The 21,738-nt window shown below is 47.5% G+C and overlaps 1 long non-coding RNA gene across 2 annotated transcripts in view; it reads left to right on the forward strand.

The window, feature by feature from the left end:
* The window catches only part of LOC113627633 (uncharacterized), a 31,087-nt gene extending 10,834 nt beyond the window's left edge, over positions 1 to 20,253 (forward strand). For both annotated transcript variants that reach the window (XR_003435632.1, XR_003435633.1), the window contains 2 exons: positions 19,008 to 19,171; positions 19,413 to 20,253. This is a non-coding gene — a long non-coding RNA (uncharacterized LOC113627633). The remainder of the gene's footprint in view (positions 1 to 19,007; positions 19,172 to 19,412) is intronic.
* Positions 20,254 to 21,738: the final 1,485 nt, after the last annotated feature.

Raw genomic sequence — 21,738 nt, forward strand, 5'->3', positions numbered from 1 at the left:
CAAGAAAAACAATAAAGCCATGTAAGCACTTAGAGGGAGAGAGATGATTCTAGGGACTATTCTGGAGAGACTGACCAGGAAAGCTCACTGTGGAGGTGACCTTTGAGCGGAGACAAAGTAATGAAACAAGTCATATGAAGACCCCTCCAGGCCGAGTGGAGAGTAGGTGCAAAGGCCTTGGGGTGAGAATTAGCTTGATGCATTCAAGGAACAGAAAACAGATCAATGTAACTAGAGTGAAAGGAATAAGATGAGAGTCTTAGTGCAAGATAGCTCAACTCAAATAATGTTAGTGGGAAAAAGGTAAGGAAGCAGAGGTGGTAGCAGATCACTCCTGAGTGATTTTCGTATAAACGGGAGCATAGAAGCAGGGGTGTGTCTAGAAGTGAATGTGGGGTCTAGAGAACTGTTCTTAATTTGTGAGACATTCCAGCATGGTTGTGTGCTGATGGGGACGGTCCAGTAGAGAAGGAAAAAGTGGTGACATTGGAGAGACAATGATGCTGGAAGAAACAAAGTCCTTGAGTAGGAAAGTGCTTGGAACCCTGGTGTGTGCTGGAAAGGACCACTGTTGATGAGTCCGGGACCAATTCTTCCACGATAACAGGATGAATGCAAACAGGTTGGTTGATTTTTGAGGTGGGAAGATTCAGTAGTTTTTTTCTTATTGCTCTTATGTTAGTTTCTCAGGGTAATAGTAGGTGAAACCCACTTCTACATATATACCCAAGAGAAATGAAAACATATGTCTACTCAAAAACTTGTACATGAATGTTCAAGCATTATTTATAAGAGCCAAAAAGTGAACCCAAATGTCCATTAACTGATGAATGGCAAAATGAAAAAATATCGTGTGGTATACCCATATAAGGGACAATTTTTCAACAATAAAAAGAAATGAAGTATTGATACATGCCACAACATAGACGACCCTTGAAAATATTATGCTAAGTGAAAGAAGCCAGCCACCACCAGAGACCACAAGTTATATAATTTCACTTATATGAAGTGTCCAGAGTAAGCAAATCTATGGAGACAGAAAGTGGATTAGTGGTTGCCTAGGGCTGAGATGGGGGTTGGAGGGGAAAGGGGAAGTGACTATAATAGGTATAAAGTTTCTTTTTGGGGTGATGAAAATGTTCTAAAATTGACTGTGGTGATGGTTGCACAACTCTGTGATTATACTAAAAACCATTGCATTTTAGACTTTAAATGGCTGGATTGTATGGTATGTGAATTATATCTCAATAAAGCTGTTAACAAAATAAGAGAAGAAAGCACCTGTTGTCTTAGTCTGCTCCAACTGCCATAACAAAATACCATAGACTGGGTGACCTAAACAAAAGCAATTTAGTTCTCACAGCTCTGGAGGCTGGGAAGTCCATGATCAAGGTGTCAGCTGATTTGATTCATGGTGAGACTCACTTCCTGGTGTGCAGACAGCCACCTTCTTGCTGTGTCCTCACATGGTCTTGCCTCGGTGCTGAGAGAGAGATTGAGCTCTGGTATCTCTTATTATAAGGGCACTAATCCAGTTATAAAGACCCCACCATCATCACCTCATCAAGCCCCAATGACCTCCCAAAGGTCCCATCTCCAAATCCCAAATGCCATCACACTGGGGGTTAGGGCATATGTGGATTTTGGTGGAGGACACATATTTTCAGTCTATAATGGCTGTGGATGGGGTAGGGTGTTGGAGACGAAGAAAAAGACGAGGAATGGGATCTCGGAAGGGGACCATGAGTTGGCTGTGGACATATAATAGGATCGCTGGACAGTTCCAAAGGCAGCCTTGAGGTTTATGATCAAAATTTAAAGTGATAGGACTCAGCACAGTTAGTGTTTCGTTGTTAGTTTTTTTTTTTTCCCCAGCTACGTTTTCTAATAATGTACAGGGATAGGCAGAGAGTTGAATTTAAGCAGGGTTGGAGTTTTAGCAGGAGAGAGTGAGCAGAGGGAACTGAGAATCCAAGGGAGTCATTATAGTGAGGAACCTTGGATTCTAAGGTGGGGAAGTAAGAATAGGAGGACAGGAAGGGAATGGACGGTGAAAGATGGGAGGGGCAATGGGGTGGGGTCCTAGTGGGTCAGGGAGGTGCTGGAGTGATGGTCTCAGAACAAGTCAGTGGGAAGAAGGGAGGTGGTGGGTCGTCCAAGCTTGGTGTGTTAGTGTAGGTTCTCCAGAGAAACAGAATGAATAGGAGATATACACATATATATCATAAAATATTATTATGAATAATAATAGAATATATATCTCAACATATCATATTACAATGAACTGGCTCATCGAGAAGTCTCAGGATCCACAGTCAGCAAGCTAGAGTCCCAGGACTGCTGATGGTGTAGTTCCAGTCCAAGTTCAAGTCTGAAGGCCCAGATGGAAGGCAGTCAGGCAGGCAAACTTCCCTCTTCCTCTCAGGAGGATCAGCTTTTTTTGTTCTTTACCAGCCATTCAATGAGTTGAATGAGGCCCACCCACACTGGGGAGGGCAATCTGCTTTACTCAATCTACCCATTCAATGCTAATCTCATCTAAAAAAGCCCTCATAGACACACCCAGAATCATGTTTGACCAAATGTCTGGGATCCGCATGGCCCAGTCAAGCTGGTACACAAAATTAACCATCATACATGGTATGCCTGAAATTGAGATTTGGGAAGTGGAGCATTTGTTGGTACTGAAAAAACAGAGACATAAGATATGAGTTGGATTTTTGTTCTGTCTTCTGGGACAGTGCAGTCTGGTCGAGGAGATGGAATAAGCATACAGATGATGCTAATTCAAGACCAAGGGTTCTAAGAATCACAAATCCACGTAGTGTTATATTATGGACTGAATTGTATCCGCCCTCCAAAATTCATATGTTGAAGCCTTAATCCCCAGGGCCTCAAAATGTGATCATATTTGGAGGTGGGCGTTCAAAGATGTGATTAAGTCAAAATGAGGCCTTTAGAGTGGACCATACTCCAATATGATTGGTGTCCTTATAAGAAGAGGAAATTTGGACACACAGAGAGACACCAGGGATGTGTGTGCACAGAGGAAAGGCCAAGTAAGGACAAAGAAGAAGAAAGCCATCTTCAAGCCAAGGGAAGAGACCTCAGAGGAAACCAACCCTGCCGACACCTTGATCTTGGACTTCCAGCCAAACTTCATAGCCAGAACTTCCAGCCTGTGGTATTTTATTCTGGCAGTCCTAGCAGACTAATAAGGGTACAAGGAGAAAGACATTTCATGTGGCTGGAGAATAAAGAAATTCTTCCTGAAGTCTTTCAAAAACCTATGAACAGAGTTGACTAAAGGAGATGTGGCTTCAGTGCTCGAAAGATTTGCAACCACGGTGCTGGCTGAGGGTCACGGGGCAGAAGAGCCTTTGAGACAGAGATGAGAAATTTCACAGGTGTGTGTGTGTGCATGTGTGTGCGCGCGTGCATTTGTGGGGCTGTGCATTACAAGAACAAAGGCAGGAGACAGGAGAGCATGGGGTGGGTCAGGGGGCAATGAGAGGCTGGGTTTGGTAGGGATGAATAAGAGGATTAGGCTGGGGTCACGTTGCGGATACTGCTCTGGTGTGTGCCCCTACTTCTCCAGGGCTTGATGAAGATAAGGGATGTGGGAGCCACTGTTTTCCCAGAAGTTACCTGGAGGAGAGGATGCACTGATGGGCGGTCATCTTAGTAGTGACAGTGAGTCTAGACCCCACCTGTGAGATACAGACAGGACAAGTCACTGGAGGCCGTTAGGAGCATCAACAAGGAAGGAGTCCGGCACCCCCAAAGGGCATGGGAAACTTAGCAGAGGTTGGCTCCTTGCAAAGAGGACTTGAGCTTGGGGGTGGTTCCTTAGGAAGGAGCAAAGTCGGGGAGATAAACTAATGGAACCAATATCTCCTGAGCAGATTCCGGGTCCCAAATACTCTATAGGCCCTTTATGCCCATGATCTCAGCTCCTTCTCACAACGACCCAGTGAGAAGAGCGCCCTTACCCCTACCTTGCAGATGAGGAAACAGGCTCAGAGAGGGCAGTCACATGCCCAAGTCAGAGACTGAGCTATACAACCTAAATGTCCCTGCTTTGCTCCCCTACCCCACCCTGCCTCTGCAGTCATGTTTGCAAGGACAGATTGCCTGGCCAGTGGAGCCGCCTGCCCAGTTCGAGTTGACAAGTTTCTGCCCACCCCTGTGGTATGAGCAGGCATTGTTCTCCCAGTCAGAGGACTTTCTCTACCATCTAGGTCTCCCTGGGTTCTCAAGGCCACAAGACCAGCAATCACAGATTCAAAGGAAGCATTTTGGTCCAGGGAAAGCCTCAGGGCTCAGAGACCTATAAGGTTAGGGTTAAGGTTAGGGTTAGGGTTAAGGTTAGGGGGATGTGACAAGCGTGCTCATAACGTTCTCTGAACACTGGCAGAGGCTGACCTTTCAGAGCACGACTGATGAACCGGAGGATAATTCTTTTCAGCCAGGACCCGTCCAAGCAGAGACAAAGAACAAATTTCACGTGCCCTGCAGCCTGGCGCATCGCACTTTAACCTTCAGCGGCAGGAGGCCTGGGGGAAATTTCATTTATTGGTGCTTACGAGGCACCCCGTGCTCTGCACATATCATCTTGTAGCTTAGAAGCACTAAGGTCAACTCAGCAGGAGGGCGAAAGCCTTGTCACATGGGCCAGCATGCGACACCCCCAGAGACCTGTTGGGTGGACAGAACGTGTGGCGGTCCTTCTGGCTTGTCCCCCATGACTGTGCTGAGAGCATCGCTGGGACAGTTTGCAGTCTGAGCGCCTGGCGAGGGACAGAACATCTGAGTTCCCCACGTCATCACTGCCACTGCCAAGCCTCTTGGATGGTTTCTGCTCTTCTGGCAATTTCAAGCCTTCTCCCCAAGGGCTCAGCGGCTGCCTCTGCTCGAGCATTTCGACTGTGAATTCAGCACAAAATCAAAGGCTGTTCTGGATTTTTCTCCTTTCTTTACTAGGAAATGTTCTGTTTCATTAGAGCAGATTTGAGCCATTGGTCCTCCTCCACCAGAAAGATTTTGTGTGCACAGTGATCCCGCTGGGCCAACTCTCGAGACAGCCCTTATTTTCTGAGCTAGTGGTTCAGCGGGGGTGGATTCAAGGAAATGTATTAGTGTGGAACCGCGTCTATTAGTCTCCGTCTCTCAAATCAGTTGGCTTCTCTCCCGCTGGTCTAGATCACAGCCCTATTAACTTTCCAGATACAGCATCTAAGCCTCCTCTTCTCCATCCTTCCCTGTCACTCACCTGGAAAGGCTCAGTGAGCCTGGAGCAGGAAGGAGGGGAAAGGCTACTGCAGAAGTTGGGAGTAAATGTGTGAAGGGGCCCAGGGTACCAGGGGAAAGGGGAGGATAAAACTAGGACCAAGAAGGCTGAGGGGAGGGGCTGGAAGGTATCAGATGAACCAATTTTCTGAGAACCTGTTACAAGTCAGACACTGCCCTGAGCCTTTCAAGCTCAACATCCCAGGCAGGGAGATCCTTCTAAAACATAACTCTGACCTCACTACTTCTCTGCTTAAAACTCTTCGAGGGCACTTTGGAACCCATAGAATAAAGGTCCAAACTGTTTCTTATGCCACTGAAGATGCCCCAGCTCTGGACCCTGCCTAGTTTTTGACCATCCGCCCTTCCCTTCTTACTGCATGCCGTCATCCCTGATTGCACACGCAGACTGACACCGGCAGTTCCCCAGAGATCCTCTCGTGGCTCTGAGCATCCAGGAGATGCGGAGCCCTTTAGCCAGGATGCCCTTCCGTGTCTTCATCTGTCAGATAATGCCTACGTGCTCTTTAAGTGTCTCCTCCTGTGGGTGCATCCTCTCTTCTCCCCCAGGCTGGGACAATCGCTCTTTGGATTCTCACGTGCCCCATCACAAGCCCCATCCTACACACATTCCCCACATGATAATAATTTGTCTTCTCCACTTGGAGGTGAGCTCCTTGAGGGCTGGACCTGGGCCTTTCATCCCTGATCCCTGGAACCCTGCATGGTGCCGAGCCTGTGGCTGGCCCTCTGAAAATGCCTGTGTGTGGATGAATGTCTGGGCCCATTTGCAAATAGGTTGGCAGCATACCAAATTCCTTTCAAAAGCAAACAGTGTCAGAAAGCTCCTGGTAACCAGTTGCTTTTTGGTTCCTATGGAGGTGGCTGGAGTGATTTGGACCATTTGAAACCAAGGGGGTCATCAGAGGGCTTCAATGGGTACAGGCATGGAGGGACCCACATTTCCAGCAAGTCCAGGAGAGGAAACAAGAAAACCACTGGAAGATCTGGCTTCTAAGCCATTCATGCCCAGGCAACTCAAAAGGCAGCAGAACACTCCAGGCTAAGCCACTCTCAAGCCAGCATCAATAATCTAATGGCTATAGAACGGCTAGCTTGCCCTTCCTCGCTTGTACAAGCCCAGGGCACCCCGCGCCCCAGCATTTAGACTTTCATTCATTCACTTACCAACTCCTTCATTCCCTCAACACATAACCTACGAAGCACCAGCTCTGTGCCAGGCTCCTTGCTAGTGTCTGGCAATTCAGAGATGGGCAGAGACAGTGGACTCTCTGAAGGATGTGGTAAGCAGGTGGTCCATCCAGCATGATGAATGCCACGGTGGATTAAAATAAAGAGAAGGGCTCCTCACTTGGTCAGGGGGTCATCCATCTCGGTTTCTCCATCTTGCAGTGGGGGCTTGACATCTCTGGTATTCTATGCAATTCAAAGAAAACAGGGGCCTGAAATAGTCCTGGAGAGCCCAAGTTAAGGTCTTCTCAGCACTCAGAGAGAGGAGCTTGATCCGGTCTGGCTGGGGCAGGCCATGTTCCCTCCACGGAGCGCCAGGCCTTCTCAACAGCCAACCCGGTCCTTTCTCCCTTGGCCGGCTGAGGCAGCTGCTGGCCTCTGCCTAGTTTCCCGACAGAAGAGGGATGTAGAAGGGGCCAGGGCTGAGAGGATCTCTGGCCTTCCTCGGAGGGGGCCTTCCCTATACTTACAATCTGGGCTTTGCAAGGTGGCCTTGTCTGCGTCTCGTTCCAAATATGGCCAAGGACTGGTTAATCTTCGGGGAGCACTGAATGCTCAGCTGCAGCGAGGGCCATTTTTCACTCTGACACTATCACCCCCCAGCCTTTTGCTGTGTGAGCTCGTGCTTGCTGTCACTGCATCTGCTTTTCAGACCAGGGACCGCCGTTTGCAGTGGAAAGTCAGTCCTTCCGGGTTGCTGTATCTCCTGCCTCTGACCCAGGTAAAATCCCTCCCCCTGGCCCTTCCCCATCAGAAGGATGCAAGAGTGGTCCTTCCCCATCATAACTAGTACCAGCTGGCGCCAGTTGGACTTTTGAGATGGGTAAACTCCACCCTAATCCTCACTCAACACTCCCCTGCCTTCACTTGGGGTGTTCTGTCTCCACTTTTCACCAGCCAGTCCTCGAGAGCAGGGAGTTGCATCTTCTCCTTCTCTTGCCTTCCTGCTAAATTGAGTTCAGAAACAGCAGACATCCAAGGAAGACAGTAAATGTCACTTGATTGGCTGAGGTCAGAGGAGCTGGGAGACCTGAAATCAGAGATTGTGGAAAGGTCCTCAGTTTTTCCCACCAGTGAAGACTGGAACTTGCCCTTATGGGGGTGGCTGGGGATGAGTCAGGGACAGGCAATGCGGCCTGGAGGCTGCTGCCTGTGGCATCAGAGAGAAAGTGTGCATTAATCAGAGCTCCCCAGGGAAACAGAGCCAACAGGAGATAGATAGATAGGTGGATTTATTATAAGAATTGGCTTATTTGATTATGGACCCAGACAAATCTCAGGATTGGCAGTGGCCAGCTGGAGACCCAGGAGGGCCGGTGGAGTAGTCCCAGTCTGAAGGCCAGCAGGCTGAAGACCCAGGAAGAGCAGATGTTTCAGTTCCCATTCGAAAGCAGGAAAAAGCTCATGTCCCAGCTCAAAGGCAGTCAGGCAGGAGGAGTTCCCTCTTACTCAGTCTTTTTCTTCTATTCATGCCTTCAAATGATTAGGTGAGGCCCACCCACACTGGGGAGGGCAATCTGCTTTGCTCAGACAGCTGATTCAAATGTTAATTTCACCCAGAAACACCCTCACCTGCACTCCTAGCATAATGTTTGACCAAATATACAGGCACTTATGGCCCAGTCAAGGTGACACACGGAATGAAGCATTACAGGGAGAATCTTGCACTGAACTCCTTTGTACTGAGTCTCACCACTTTACAGAGTGATTAGCCATTTGATGAGGAAAGCGTAGCCCCGGACTGTCAGCATTTGTATCCTGGATTTGTCACTTTCCCTCTGTGGGAACTGGGAAACTTTGTTTAACCTTCTGTGTCTAAGTTATCTCCTGAGTAAAGTGGAGCTATAAATAGAAACCACATGGTGGTATTGTGAATATCGGAAGAGCTGTGACCATGTGAAGTTTGCATAGCACACTTAGCACAGTGTCTGGTGCATAACACATGCACAACAATTGTGAGCTATTATTATTGATGTTATTACAAACCTCTCTCCCCTCCCCTCCCCTCCTGACTGTGAGCTAACTCAGTCCAGAGAAAAGTGCATGGGGTTTGGATCCAGGGAGACCAAAGCTGGCTCCCTTTCTTAGCAGCTGCACATCTTAAGAAAATCACTTATGTTCTCTGTGCCTCATGTCCCTTGTCTGTAAATGGGGATTATGTGACCTCACTAGATTGTTTCAGGGATTAGAAAAGTGTGCATACAGTGTTCAGCCCATGTAAGACACTCAACAGTCGCTGGTTCCTTCTCCACCCCGAATGGCAGAGACTACCCCATCTTTCCTCAGCGTCCCCAGAGAGCACCTACCATGTAGTAAACATTCACAAAATAGGTTGAAGGCAGTGGCTTTGCCACATGAGAAGCATAACCCCACTCATCCCCAGAGATGCCTTCTAGAGATTGGGCACAACAGGCACCAAGCGTGGCATCATATCCGCACAGTCTCTGGGAGGGCAGTCAGTGCCACAAGCATTTGGCAAGCTCTTGCTGGTGCCAGGTGGAAGTGAGCTGATGGAAGGCAGGACAGACAGCTGGTGGGAGAAGAGAGAGGCCATCTCTCAACTCTGGGGCAGATGGAAGTGGACAGACAGAATCAACTGTATTTGAGAATGATTCAGAACAAAGTGGAAGATTACTCCAGGTCCTCTAGCCCAGCTGCCTCCTGCCCTGGAGGAGAAGGTGTCCCAGGCGCTGGTGCCATGACTCCGGACACTACGTCTATTGAGGCCCATGAACCATCACCCCACTGACTAATGGCCTTCTTTATGTCAACCTGGCGTCTTCAGTCTGTAAAGTACGTGCACCTCATCACAGTCCCAAGAGGCAGGCCAGACAAGGGGTAATGGCTCCCATTTTTCAGAAGAGTAAACTGAGACTGAGAGAAGTGCAGGGATTTGCCCAGGGTCATACAGCTAGCAAGCAGCAGCTCTTCTCATTGTCAGGTTAGTGTTCTTTTCTCCATGAAGACAAAACTAGTGTCCTTTCCAAGTGTCCCTGGTGGCTGGCCAGGCAGAATGCGCAGGCTCACAGCTGTGTTTTGGGCTGGCAGACATCCCCAAGTGACTGGAGATGGAGGATTTCTTCAACAGCAAATTGAATCTAAGTCACTGTGACAGGAGCTGGGCATCTGACTCCAAGTCAGTCCAAGTTGTCAGGACGTATGTCTCACCCTCCAGGTCATTTCTTCCCAGCACTTGTCAGTCACTCTGTGCCAGGTCTCCTCCCTTCCCCCCCTTCCCCCCGCTCCCCCCCTTCCTCCTCTTTATTATCTGCCCCTTTTCTTCCATCTTATTCCATAATCTCTTTTCTTGATCGGATTGCAACACAAAGTTCATATTTTAATGGACTGGCCTTGGGATAAGGTCACCGATATTTTTAAAAACCATTCAAGGGACTTTTGTGGGTTTTTTTGGTCCCCTTTAGAGTCAGGGATTTTTAACCTGGTGCCACGCATAGTGGTTGGCTGTAAAAGCGACAGAGAATACGTGAAGTTATACTAAACATTTTTGTAGTTATGATTTTATGTGAATTGAGGACGGGGGTGCATAACACTCATCAAATTCTCAAAATGGTATAAACCCAGAAAGGCAAAGTCCTTTATTATGGCCTTATTGACTCTTACTTAACACACAACGATAGCAAAGTGGTTTGATGGGGCTTTCTGGTCCATAGCAAAATAGCAGCAACTAAGCCAGGAGGCAACTGCATACAGAGCCATGCTGGCGTCTAATGAAGAGGATTTTTTGTTGTTGTTGTTCAAGATGAATGCCTCTTTCCCATTACGGAGAAGCAAAAGCTCTGGGCTGATGGCCTTTTCCCACTGTCACATCCCAGTTCTGTCCACACAAAGAACCATGATAAGTATGACCATTAGAAGATACCAACATGTGAGGCCAGTGGATTTAATTACTAGTGACTTGAATCAAGATTCAAAGTCATAAAGACTTGGGTTCAAATCTTGGCTCTACTACTTATTAGTTGTACAATTTGGGGCAAGTTTCTTCACTCTATGCCATTGTCCTTCCTTGAGTATAAAGTGGAGATGAGAAACTTAACTTATCCCTTGGTTATAATGATTTAATGAGATTTAATGAGATAACCTAAGCCCTGACATGTTAATTCCCTTCCTCACCCATGAAAACTTGTTTATCTAAAGGCCAGGCTTCAGGGTCCCTTGGCTTTCTGGTACAGAAATCTGAAAGCCTCAGGGAAAAGTCTGGGCATAAACAAAATAGTTGTTACAAAACTCAAGCATTAAACCCTACTCAGAATCTTATTGGGTCCCATTTTACCCACATGTCTAACTAGCTTGATTAGTTTTTCAGTTACTTGATTAGAAGTTGAATTACAATTGGATTAATAAAGGAAAAATCTATTACATTCAGGTGTAAGATTGCTAAGAAAAGGCATAGAACAAAGATTAAAAACTAAATCTATACATAACAGTAGAGAGGAGCAGTGTATTCGTTTGCTAGGGCTGTCAAAGCTAAGTACCATAAACCGAGCATCTTAAACAACAGAAATGTACTGTCTCAGTTCTGGAGGCCGGAAGTCCAAGATCAAAGTGTCGGCAGGGTTGGTTCCTTCTGAGGGCTGGGAGGGAAGGATCTGTTCCATGCTTCTTGTCTAGCTTCTGGTGGTTTATTAGCAATCTTTGGCTGCAGAAGCACCATCCTGATCTCTACATTATCTCCACGTGGTGTTCTCCCTATGTATGTGTCTGTCTCTGAATTTCCCCCTTTTTATAAGGACACCAGTCATATTGGATTACAGGCTCTCCCTACTCCAGCCTGACCTCATCTTAACTAATTTCATCTGCAAAGACCCCTTTTCCAAATAAGGTCACATTCTGAAGTACTGGGGGGTTGGGACTTCAACATATGAATCGGGGGGGAGCACATATTCAACCATAACAGGCAGAATACGGGAGTTATTTAGTTTAAGGGCAAGCAGCCTCTATTCCTGAAAGAAACACTAGATTCAGCCCCCAAACGATAAATGGCACTCAGGATAACAATCCCTAAATCATTACAAAGAGATAGTTTTGTTCAGCAGCTTTTATGAACATTTCTATTAAAAATATCCAATGTGGGGCTTCCCTGGTGGCGCAGTGGTTGAGAGTCTGCCTGCCGATGCAGGGGACGCGAGTTTGTGCCCTGGTCCGGGAAGATCCCACATGCCGCGGAGCGGCTGGGTCCATGAGCCATGGCCGCTGAGCCTGCGCGTCCGGAGCCTGTGCTCCGCAACGGGAGAGGCCACAACTGTGAGAGGCCCGCGTACCGCAAAAAAAAAAAAAAAAAAAAAAAAAAGTCTAAAGTGAAAGAAGCTGGGGGCTCAAATCTCACTCCTGAGGACCCACTGCTCACCAGGCATGTGAGGGCTGCACAAATGTGGGCTATAGTCTGCATCTCAGGGAGATTCCCAGCGTAAGCAGATGAGGGGCCAGAAGGGCACAGCATCAGCCTTGTGGTTTTAACCTCAAGCTTTAGGAGCACTTAGTCCGTGCACCTAAAACCCCGAGTCCCACCAGGTCTCTGCTGAGCTGACTTGCAGCCATTCAGATAGGAAATGTGGTGAGCTCTTCTGGTAAGTACAGGTCTTCTGAACTAACCAGGGATGCAGGCCAGGCTCCAATCAGATGCTCGAAGGAGGTTGCCACAAGGTCGCTGGCTATCAGGAATCACTCCTCTTTAGGGAGTGTGTTAACATCGATGTTATGAATTGTTTATACTGTGCAGCAAGACACGAAACAAATAGCACCTGTTTTCTGCCTCACCTGGCTTGGCACTTACCTAGGGATCAGAAGCAGTTTGAAGGAGTGGGCAGAGCCCTTGGATAATCAGAAAACCCAGGTCCTAGGCCCAGCCTTCTGACTTCCTAGCAGAGCGAGCTTGGCAAGTGCTTTAACTTCTCTAAGCGTCAGTTTTGTAATCTGCAAAACAGCGGTGATTTACACACAGGTGACTGTAAATATCAAATGGGACGATCGGTGTCCAAGTACCTTGAACACTTGAAGGTGTGAAATCCATGCACTGTGTAGAGCTGGTGAACCCCTCTCCCAGACTTCGCTGAGGGGCAGCTGCACCCATTCCCAGCTGTTGTAGGTGTCGACTGCTAACGGCACAGACTTGGATCCTTTCTGGGGGATCCAAGGTCTGGCCCTGGTTGCTGAGAGCTGCTCTGCCTAGAAATGCCTAATATCTATAGCCAAATTCTGCAGGAGTGACCCAAGGCCAGTGACTGATTGATGTGGGGTGTAAGTGCCCAGCCCCTGCCCCTGCAGGACAGTCTCTGGGGTGCGGCTTAAGTACCAGAGTTCCCTGCGGGATCCAGCTGAGGCTAGACTCTCCCTAAACCACTTCTCCTCCTTCCACATTCCACACTCCTCACCTCCTCTCAGGTTTCTCCTGAGAATATTCCCTCTTTAAATTACTCACACAAGGATCCGCATCTCCAGCTCCATCTCTAGGGAAGCTGAGCTAAGGCAGGGTGCTGTGCAAGTGTCTCTGTGGTATTTCCATCTTGCCTTCTTTTCTCTTTCAGGGATGACACCACCCCGGTTTGACTCCAAGATCTTCGCACTTACTGTCTACTCTGCCCTGAATGTTCTTCCCACAGCTCACCAGCTGGCAGGCTCCTTGTCATTCAGCTGAAATGTCACCTGCGTGGAGATGCCTCCCTAGCTACCGATGTAAAGTGGCCATTTAAATTCCCCGCATTGCTCTCTGCGCACTCTGCCTCTTGTGCATCTCTTTGTTTATTATCTCATTCCTCTCCCTTCTCCTCTGGTAAGTGAGCTTTGTTTTTCATCTCTGCGACAGCACATTTGGGCTGAGCAGTCTCTGAGGGCCCCTCTTGTCCTGGCATTCCACTTCCTATGTGCTGGGATCAAATACGAAGCAGTTAACATTCCAATAAAAACAGCAGATAGCATGACAGTTCCGTGGCCACCTGACCGTGATTCCCATCACAGACTCCTGGGTCTGTTTCCTCACCCGAGGTAGGGCGAGGTGACCCTCTGCTCTCCGTCCTACATTCCCAATGACATTTAATATCTATTGTTTCTGGTGCCCGGGGACACACTGCTCCTGCAGAATTGCTTCTGTCAAAGCTTCTTTGTTTTCTGTGCTCTCTTTAAAGCAGTAGCAGTTGGCTGACATGAAGGGGTGAAAATGCCTTTTTATTATTTTGGTGCGTATGCCTGGCTTCACTTTACCACCATTAGCCCTGTGTCCCTCAAACCTCATCTGTTCCGGTCACAGATGCTGAAAAGAAACCTGTTTCTCCCTGTTATCCACAGACTCATGGAACAAAAAAGATATATTCCCCATACCAGGAAGCTCAGTCCACAGGGAGACTCTCTAGTGAGTGTAATTAAAGCACATTGCATTCACCCATTCATTGCTGTGTTAATTCATACACTTATTCAGCAAATATTTAGTGACAGCCTGTTATCTAGGCTCTGAGGACACAACGGTGAATGAAACAAAAACGCCCACCCTCGTGGAGCTTATGTTCTCATGGTACTTGCTGTCACAGAGGTATTTCAGGGTGCTCTCCAAAACTGAAGAGTGAGCAACTAGTTCTCTCCATCCAGATAGATCTTGGAAGTCTTTCCTGAGGAGACAACATTTCGGCTGGGTTTTGAAGAATGAATAGGAGTTCCCTGGGGAAGGCAGGGGTGGCAGGGCATTGTTGTGGCTGGGCTGGAAGGCCGGTGGCAGGGAGGGCTGGGGAGGAGGCCAGAGAGATAGGCAGGCAGGACCGGATCGTGAAGGCTTTGTGAATCACACCAAGTAGCTGCCATTGACCTTGAAGGTGATGGGGAACCACTGAAGGGTTCTGAGCAAGAGAGATACACGATTCAAGCTCTGTGTTAGCCATCTGCAGTGTGGGCAAGTGTATTCATCTCCTACGGCAGCCGTAACACATCGCCACCAACTGGGTAACTGCAAACAACAGAAGTGTGTTCCGTCCCAGCTGTGGAGGCCAGAAACCCAAGATCACGGTGTTGGCAAGGTGGGCTCCTCCCGAAGGCTTGGAGAGTCTGTTCCATGCGTCTCCCTAAGCTTTTGTAGGTCACTGGCAAACCTTAGCATGTTGTGGCTTGCAGCTGCATCACTCCCATCTCCACCTCCATCTATCTTCACTGTGTACGTCTCTCCCTGTGCCTCGCTGTCTTCACGTGGAATTCTCCTCTCTGTGACCCTTCTTTTCTTATAAGGACACCAGTCATACCGGATTAGGGCTCACCCAGTATGACCTCATCTTAACTAATTTCAATAAGGTCACATTCTGAGGTACTGGGGGTTAGGACTTCAGCATATCTTTTTTGGGGGCAGGGGGGACACAATTCAACCCACAATGTTAAGCAACTTGCGTAAGAGCTGAGAGCCAGCATGAGTATAAGCTGCAGGGGTGAGGGCCGGGGATACATGTGGTAGACACCCCACTTATAACTGCACCTGAGCAGGAGTGGATGAGGGGCTTGTGGGCAGGGATGTGGGTTTGAGGTGTTTCCATAGCACTTTATATGGGACAGCAAACCATCAATGGTCCATAACAATGAATGGGGGAAATAGAGGGTGGAGTTATGGGAGATTAAATCCCACCCTCTGGTCACCCCTGGGGGCCATAGCTGCCTCTCCCATGGATGGCTCCTCCCCTCTGAGAATGCAGGTGGCCACTGGGGGCAACTTGAAGAGCATCTCTGCACTTTTAGGTTCTAAACTATGTGTGATACGGGCCCAGGACAGGCACGCCCACTCCAATGATGCACGCTGAGGAAAGCCACACCCACCCGCATGGACCACACATAATGGGGCCACCTGCTCCTCCTGAGCTGTGCCCCAGCAAAACCCAAGCAAACTGCAGCCCTGTGCACGGCTTAAAGATTCTCTGCTGACTACAGAGTGGGGCAGCACAGAGGCTTGGGGTCCCCACCTCCCCAGGCTCCCAGAGATCCGGGTTCACAGCCAGCTCAGCTGCCCCAAGCCCATCACTTACTCTCCTGTCCTGCTTCTTCCTCTTTGAAAGGAGATGATGCTACTGTGGTTGGTCTCTGGAGAGCAGGTGTGCAGACGCCCTCAGGAAGTCACAGCTCCTTCTCATTAGGAAGGTCAGCCTTGCCTGGCGCCTTCTGGAGGGGTTCCCACAGCACCCGCCAGCCGCATTCAACAGGTCCAGATGGCCCTCGCAACCAAACGCCTCTGTAGGGCTGCTTGTAGGGAGTGAATGAAACATCAGACACACGAAAGTGTTCTGTAAACCCCAAAGCACCCTGCAGAATGTTTGCACTCACTGTGATCGTGAAAAGCGCTGGAAGCTGCAGCCTTCCCACTTTGTTGCATCCACATGCCATCCTGGCACTGGAAAAGAATATTAAATTGGCTTCAGAGTGGCAGACTTTTAAGAGTTTTTTTCTTCTCCCTTCGACCTCCTTTTTCATTACCAGGTGTTGCTCTGGCAATGAAATTGCAGCTTGCAAGCTACTGTATCGGGAGATGCCTCTGGAGAGACAATGGTGCTGGTTTAGGCTGAGAGCTCCTTTCACTTGGGAGGGAAGTGCTGGTTTAGAGCACGAATATTCTGGTGCCCCAGTGGCTCCCCGTTATGTGAAGCAACCTCTCTCCAGCGCCTTCCATGGCCAGGGGTCTACACTGACATTTCTGCTCGTTTTCCTGTCACTCTGCCCTTCTGAATGGGAGTTTTGTAGGACAGACTTCCCTTTGAGGACCTACGTTGGGGTCCCTAGTTATTCCCTGATGCCCCACACAGCCCACACTCAACCATTTAGTTGGGACAATCCTGCCCCAGATCCAACAACCCTGGGAGACAAACAGGGTAAACTTAGGGCCCACCCTTCACAGGAGGAAGAACCTAAGGGTCCATCTGGTGAAAACTTCAGTTCCAAGGCAGGTTTCCACTGATAGAAATTGATGGATAGTTTTGCCACTACCAAAAGAAAGAGGACTGCAATAGTTTTTCTTGTATAAACTTCTACATTTTGTGTCATACTTAAATGGGTTTTTCTCCTCTCTGACATTATAAAAAAATCCCAATATATTCTTCTAGTACATTTATGGTATTATTTTTTTAAATGTAAATCTTAGAGAATTTTACTTCATTAGGAATGTAATTTTTCCGCCAGATGACCTTTCGGCAACTTCACACTGTTTATTGAAAAATTCATTTTGCGCAAGTTGATTTAAAATGCAACTTTTATCGTATCCTAAATTCTTGTATGTCTTTTGACCTCTTTCTTTACATTCATCTGCTTTTCTAGTCATGTACCTGTACCACACTCTTTTAATGACCAATACAACTTTGAACCGACACAATGAATACAGAGAGTGAATAAATACATTTTTAATAAATCATGTACTTATTTGATGACTAGGACAACTAGGTAGCATTGTATTTTTGACTTTCAAGGCATTGGTTTGCTACATGTATATATTTCAGATACAGCATAAGTTTGTGACTATGGCATAAAAGTTAGTTTTTTTAAGTATCTCAAAAAATATATAAATGTTTCTCAGTCTCCATGATCCTCTGAGATGCCCTGCTGGAAGATGGCATGATGAGAGAACACAAGGGGCTGATACCTGAGAAACAGCCCCTAAACACAAGCCCTGTGCAACTGAAAAATGTAGCCCAACAAATGCCAGGCTCCAACCAACATCCCTAGAGAAGGGATGGTTCCTATAGCTAGGACTTCATCTTCTTCATTGGTCTACCCTCGGCACTTAGTACTGGGTGTGGCACATAAGAGCTGCTCAATACATTTGTGTTGCTGAATATAATTCCTCCAGGGAAGAAGTAAATCAAGGATGAGAGATTAGGCAGGGCACCCCCTTAGCACTTTCACTAGGGAGGGAATTACTGGTAGAACTTCCTCCTTTTCTGAGGAAATGGGAGACGTGGTCCTGCCCCCTCTCCTTACTTCCAGGTGGTCTTTCTCACCTGACCTGAGGATTAAAGACAAGAGTCTAGTGATAAGTCCCAGTGTATGATGGGCAATTTTCTAGAGTGTATACGGGGAAAGTTAAAAGTAGGATGGGTTATCTATTTTATATGTAGTAGTGTGTATCTGTTAATCCCAAGCTCCTAATTTATCACTACCCACCCGCTTCCACTTTGGCAACCATAAGTTTGTTTTCTCTGTCCATGAGTCTATTTCTATAAGGGAAAAGAATCTGAAAAAGAATAGATAAATATGTATGTATAACTGAATCACTTTGCTGTACACCTAAAACTAACACAACATTGTAAACCAGCTATACTTCAATTTTAAAAAAATAGGAAAAAAAACTAGGATGGGAACTGGTCTGAGTATGTTGCTCGCTGATGATCTCACCTGAGACAGGTAAAGCTTGGAGGTCACAAGATTTTGGGCAGTGGTACACAATGCTGAGAGGAAAAATGGGCTCTGGACTCAGAGGTGTCTGAGTTTGAAGTCACTTTTGGCCACTTACTAGCTACGTGACCTCGACCTCTGTCTCTTAACCTCTCTTAATCTTTGCTCCTTTGCGGGAAAAATTTTATCAGTTCAATCTGCCTTCTCAGGTTATGGTTGAATGAAATAATCTCCTGTTTGTAAAAAAGTTTACCTACTTAGCAGTCACTCAATAAATGCTTGTTCCACAGTTTAATGAAACAGACAAGAAATCTTTATCATTCAGGGACTGATTACAAAAAGCATGGGTTTGGAGTTGGATTGACCCCAATTTACACCATATCTGCCATTTATTCACAGTATCCATCAGGATGATTTGAATGATGTCCAACTACACTGAAAAAAAAATAAAGGAAATCGATTATCTGACAAAACAGGAAGTCTAGGGGGAGGGCAGGCCTTGGGAGTGGTTGGTTTAACAGCCCAACAATGTCATCAGAAACCCAGCCTCTTTCATCTCTCTGAGGAGCGCTGGCTCCACCCTAACGGGGACTCCCTCATGCTGGCCAGACGGTTGCCAGCAGAAATTGGGGCCACATCTGGGCAACGGCATCACCTCAGGAGAACCCCACACGAGCAGCAAGCCCAATGGCATTGCCCTTGAATGTCACATGCTGCTTGGCTCAGAGATAATGGGACCTGGATCCTGGGATGTGGCCACCTTACCCCAAAGCATGTGGGGCCAGAGGGTTACTTGGGTAAGACTGTGGTTCTATTAGGAAGGACGAAGGTGGAAATGGATGCCCAAAAGTTTAATCAATTGTCACTGAAAGCAACTTTAACCTCCCTGAGATTGTTTCCTCGTTTCTTTAAAAAAAAAAAAAAAAGTGAATCAATCCTACAATTCCTCATGGAGTCTTTGTAACGTCTACAAGAGATCGTATATATAAAGCACTTTGCCCTAGACCTAGGATGTAGAAGGTGTTGAATAAAAAAATCGGTATTTTTATTATTATTTAGGACACTGAATTATAACTCCCAGAGCACTTACAGCTCTTAATTTTCCACAGGGGGAAACTAAGGCTCACAGAGATCAAGTGTCCGTAGGCTGCACAGCTGGTAGGTTGCAGCTGACACCAGATTCCTAGACCCCTGGCTCTTGGTGCCATGATGCACGTCCTCCAGCTCCCTCTCCTTTCAAGGACCCCAGGACAGAGTGTGATGCCACCAAAGGGTAAGAGAGGGCTGCTGAAGAGGGCAGGGAAGACACAGGGTGCCATTTCCTATTTTGCTCCCACAGAGGGCAAGGCAGAGGCAGGGACAGCCTGACTTAGCAGCCCTGAGCATCCCTGCCCCTGAAGTCCCAGGCCACCCAGAGCTGCTTACTCAGAAGCGCTGCCCACCCCTTCCAACGCCTGCCCAAGGAAGAAAACCTCCACATAAGCATCTCACTGCTGCCTCCTTGTTTTGCTCAGGAAGTGGCCCTCAGGGAGCAAACTCCAATAAACTACCTTCGGAAAGTGCATGCTGGTGACTGGGAGAGAGGCCACCACACCTCAGGAGGACATGCTGACACTGGGCTTCCTCTGGCAGTGACAGAACCAGCCAGACACTCCTGAGAGAGGAAGTTGATCTCATCTAATTAAAGATTCCCTTCTGAGGCCTGGCTTCCTGTTTCGGGCCAAGCCTGTAATTTCAGAAACTTGACCCTTTCTTGATACATGCAACTCTTTCCATTATCCTTCATAATCCTAGCTGAGGTGTGCCACGTACAAACACTAAGGTGTGCAGGGTGGAAGAAGAACATGGGAACTCGAGTCTCAGACTTGAGATCAAATCTGCTACTTCCTAGCTGTGTGACTGCAGGCAAGTTATTTAACCTTCTTGAGCCTCAGTTTCCTTACCTCTACCATGAAGATAATGTCTGCCTATTTCAGATGTTGCTACAGATTGAATTGTGTCATCCACCCTGCACCCTGTACCCTGCCACAAATTCATATGTTGAAGCCCTAACCTCTAATGTGGTGGTATTTGGAGTTGAGGCCTTTGGGAGGTAATTACGATTAAATGAGGTCATGCGGGTGGGGCCCTCGTGATGGGATTCGTGCCCTTATAAGAAGAAACACCAGAGATATCTCTCTTTTATTCTCTCTCTTTATCTCTCTCTCTCTCTCTCTCTCTCCCTCCCTACCCCATGTGAGCACACAGTGAGAAGGAGGCTGTCTGCAAGCCAAGAAAAGAGCCTGTAACAGAACTTGATTTTGCTGCCACCTGATCTCAGAATTCCAGCCTCCAGAACTATGAGAAAATAAATATCAGCTGTTCAAACACTTGGTCTGTGCTATTTTGTTATGGCAGCCCTAGCAGACTGACAGGTATATGTTGTTTCATGTGGTGCCTATCATTTAGTAAGTGCTCATTAAATGGTAGATTTTTTTTTTTTTAAAAAAAGGAAGTTCAGTATTTAATCTCACAATTCCTATGTGTGTTAGGGATGGGAAAAATCTATTATCAATTCAACAGGTATTTACTAAATGCCTCCTATGGGCCAAGCATTATACTAGTGACTGGGACATTATGAGCAAACAAGTGTGGACCCTAATCTCATGGAGCTTACAGTCACATGGAGGAGACAGGCATTATTCAAATAAACACCAAGATGTGTATTTTATTAGACAAATACTTACACAGCTTTTGCTATGAGCCAGGTGTCTTTCTAAGTGTTTTCCAGATGTTAACTCATCTGATCCTCAGAAAAATTCCACGGAGCAGTTTTACTAATTCCCCCATTTTACAAATGGGAAAGTGAGGCACAGGTAGATTAAGTAATTTGCCCAAGGTCACCTGAATCATATAATAAACCATTCCCAAATTCAATGGCTTAAAGCAACCTAAAAATTTCGAGTTTCTCATGAGTTGTTGGCTGAATGTTGGCTCTGACCAAGCTGGGCTCAGCTAGGTGGTTCTGCCATTGTCATTCATTCATGTGCCTATGACCAGCTATGGCTAGCTGGGCCTTGGCTCTGTTCTATGTCTCTCTCCTCTTCTGGGACCAGCAGGCCAGCCCAGGCAATATACTTACCACCATGGCAGAAGTGAAAGGAAGCAAGTCACAGGCAGGTGACAATCTGATGGGCCCATGTTACCAGGGATAGATGCCTCCAAAGCAATAGCAAGAGAGCTGCTGCCTCCTTTACCAGCTCTGTGGTTCCTGCCCACCTTCGGGGAGCTGTGGCTATTCACCCCTTCCTGTCCCACTTGAGGAGGGGACCCTGCGAGCCAAGCCCTCCTGCACCCAGTTCCAGCCACTCGACCTGGGGATCCACCAGCTCTCTAATCAGGGACACCTGGGCCTCACAGCAGTCTGGTCTTCACAAGTTCATGGAGGAAAATGGCCAGGCTAGACCACCTTGTCGCTAGTGAAGGGAAACAACAGGAAATCCAAAGCATGGGCTTGGGCAGAGATCCCAGAAAAGTCATCCGTCTACCCATGCAGCCCTGTAAGTCATCCCACTATTATTATTGAACACCTCCTGCGTGAGGCCAGCTGTAGAGACACGTGTGCAAAGGGCTCTGTTCCCTGTCCCAGGAGCTCTTGATCAACAGGGTGTCATCCAAGCATTCATCCAGTCATTCATCAAACAAACACACCTGGCCCGTCTCTGCCGTGCTGAGGACTGAGCCGTCTGAGGCCACATGAGGCAGGAGTTAGAGCAGACTCTGGTATCACACAGGCTGGGTCATGGTTTCAGTTGTGCCACACAGTGCTCGACCTCACAGCGGTAAAATGAAGGCAATAAC

This window comes from Aethalodelphis obliquidens, unplaced genomic scaffold (genome assembly GCF_003676395.1).
Source record: "Aethalodelphis obliquidens isolate GAN/ISIS:26980383/991018 unplaced genomic scaffold, ASM367639v1 scaffold21, whole genome shotgun sequence".
NCBI classification, from domain to species: Eukaryota; Metazoa; Chordata; class Mammalia; order Artiodactyla; family Delphinidae; genus Aethalodelphis; species Aethalodelphis obliquidens.